The sequence below is a fragment of the Piliocolobus tephrosceles genome, chromosome 5 (assembly GCF_002776525.5).
Source record: "Piliocolobus tephrosceles isolate RC106 chromosome 5, ASM277652v3, whole genome shotgun sequence".
Lineage (NCBI taxonomy): Eukaryota > Metazoa > Chordata > Mammalia > Primates > Cercopithecidae > Piliocolobus > Piliocolobus tephrosceles.
This window is the reverse complement of record NC_045438.1, coordinates 122,657,728-122,660,357: the sequence shown is the minus strand read 5'-3', so window position 1 is coordinate 122,660,357 and position 2,630 is coordinate 122,657,728. Positions and strand designations below refer to the sequence as shown.

The following is a 2,630-nucleotide window of genomic DNA, read 5'->3' as shown; positions in this document are numbered from 1 at the left end:
GGCACAGGCACATAGTAGGCCCTCAATAAATGTTTGTTGAATGAATGAATGATGGCCTCTTCTTCTCTCTGATGCTCTGAGATTGAGGACATCTGTGAGAACAGATCAGGTAACGAGGCATTTTTTTTTTCATAAGAGGTAGAAAGTTTTTATGTAGTGTTGTATTTCTCAGTTTTATGACAAGATTTATAAAGATGCTCAGTCATGGCTGCCAGCCCCTGCGCCATGTCCTCCCCCTGCTCTGCGCTCCTCCGCCAGTGGCAATGGAAGAAGAGATCCCCGCTCTTCATTGATAATGGCTCCAGCATGTGAAAAGCGGCTTTGCTGGGACAATGCCCTCTGAGCCATGTTCCCCTCCATCGTCAGGTGCCCCCGGCACCAGGGCATGATGGTGGGCATGGGCCAGAACGACTCCTATGTGGGCGATGAGGCCCAGAGCAAGTGCGGCATCCTGACCCTGAAGTGCTCCATCAAGCACCGCATCGTCACAAACTGGGATGACATGGAGAAGATCTGGCACCACATTTTCTACAACGAGTTGCGTGTGGCCCTGGAGGAGCAGCTGGTACTGCTGACTGAGGCCTCGCTAAACCCCAAGGCCAACAGGGAGAAGATGACTCAGATCATGTTTGAGACCTTCAACACCCCGGCCATGTACACAGCCATTCAGGCCGTGCTGACCCTCTACACCTCTGGGCGCACCACTGGTATTGTCATGGACTCTGGAGATGGGGTCACCCACACGGTGCCCATCTACAAGGACTACACCCTCCCTCACAGTGTCTTGCATCTGGATCTGGCTGGCCGGGACCTTACTGACTACCTCATGAAGATCCCCACCTAGCACAGCTATAGCTTCACTGCCATGGCCAAGCAGAAGATCATGCATGACATCGAGGAGAAGCTATGCTACGTCGCCCTGGACTTCGAGCAGGGGATGGCCACTGCTGCATCCTCCTCCTCCCTGGAGAAGAGCTATGAGCTGCCTGACAGCCAGGTCATCACTATTGGCAAATGAGCAGTTCCGGTGTCTGAGGCACTGTTCCAGCCTTCCTTCCTGGGCATGGATTCCTGTGGCATCCATGAAAGTACCTTCAAGTCCATCATGAAGTGTGACGTGGACATCCCAAAGACCTGTATGCCAACACAGTGCTGTCTGGTGGCACCACCATGTACCCTGGCATCACTGACAGGATGCAGAAGGAGATCACTACTCTGGCACCCAGCACCATGAAGATCAAGATATAGTGCCCCCAGAGCGCAAATACTCAGTGTGAATTGCTGGCTCCATCCTGGCCTCACTGTCCACCTGCCAGCAGATGTGGATTAGCAAGCAGGAGTACGATGAGTCAGGGCCCTCCATCGTCCACTGCAAATGTTTCTAAATGGATTGCAAGCAGATAGCAGATGCATAGCATTTGCTGCATGGGTTAATTCAGAAGTATAAATTTGCCCATGGAAAATGCATACACCTCATGCTATCCTCACAATACTGGAATAAGCCTTTGAAAAGAAATTGTCCTTGAAGCTTGTATCTGATATCAGCACTGGAACATAGAACTTGTTGCTAATTTTAACCTTGTATTCCAGTTAACTGTTGCCCTTGGTTATTTGTTTAATACCCTGTACATATCTTTGATTTCAACCCTTAGTACGTGTGGCTTGGTCACTTTATGGCTGAGGTAAGAACGTGCTTGTGGAAGACAAGTCTGTGGCTTGGTAAGTCTGCGTGGCCAGCAGTCTCTGATCTGTGCAGGGTATTAATGTGTCAGAGCTGAGTGTTCTGGGATTTCTCTAGAGGCTGGCAAGGGCTTCTGAACCAGTTGTTTCTGTCCTGCTGGTCTGTCAGGGTTGGAAAAGTCCAAGCCATAGGACCCAGTTTCCTTTCTTAGCTGATGTTTTTCTACCGGAACACAGTGGGCTGTTACTTGCTTTGAGTTGGAAGCGGTTTACATTTACACCTGTAAATGTATTCATCCTTTTAATTTATGTAAGTTTTTTTTCTTTTTCTTTTCTTTCTTTTTTTTTTTTTTTTGTACAGAATTCTCAATTCTTCAAAGAGATGATAACAAATTTTGGTTTTCTACCATTATGTGAGAACATTAGGCCCCAGCAACACAACACTGTGTAAGGAAAAATAAAAGTGTTGCCAATAAAAAAGATTTATAAAGATAAACAATCTGAGTTAGATTATTTATTTAATAAATCCTCTGATTCATTCACCCACTTCTTCTATCAAATATTTACTGAATACCTAGTAGATATTCATCATACGGTCAGGTGCTGTGGGTGAAGCTAAGAAGGGTAAGGCACCATCCTTATTCTCAAAGCGTTTGCCATGTGCTTGCTGAGGGATATGGTCAACACAGGAAACGGTTGTGTAACCACACAATTATGTATAAAAGAATCACTAGAAAGATCACACTTCCCTTCCCTGAGAACTAATAAGAGGATGCAGTCTTAAGTAAAACAGGATACCTGCTAGGTAAAAGGCAAAGATTTCTTTATGGCAGAGTTGTTTAAGAATTGATAGAAGTACCTCAGGTAAGCTTAAAACTAAAACAGAGTACTGTAAAACTCCACTATGAGGCACCTGAGATAATATGAGGTGGGCATTTGGTTATTGGTTC

General features: G+C 46.0%; 1 pseudogene across 1 annotated transcript; it reads left to right on the top strand.

Moving 5' to 3' along the window:
• The first annotated feature begins 263 nt into the window (after window positions 1-263).
• On the top strand, window positions 264-1,989 carry LOC111543113 (annotated as a pseudogene). Its single transcript, XR_002731756.3, has one exon. The product of XR_002731756.3 is annotated as an actin, cytoplasmic 2-like (transcript).
• The last annotated feature ends 641 nt before the right edge of the window (window positions 1,990-2,630 follow it).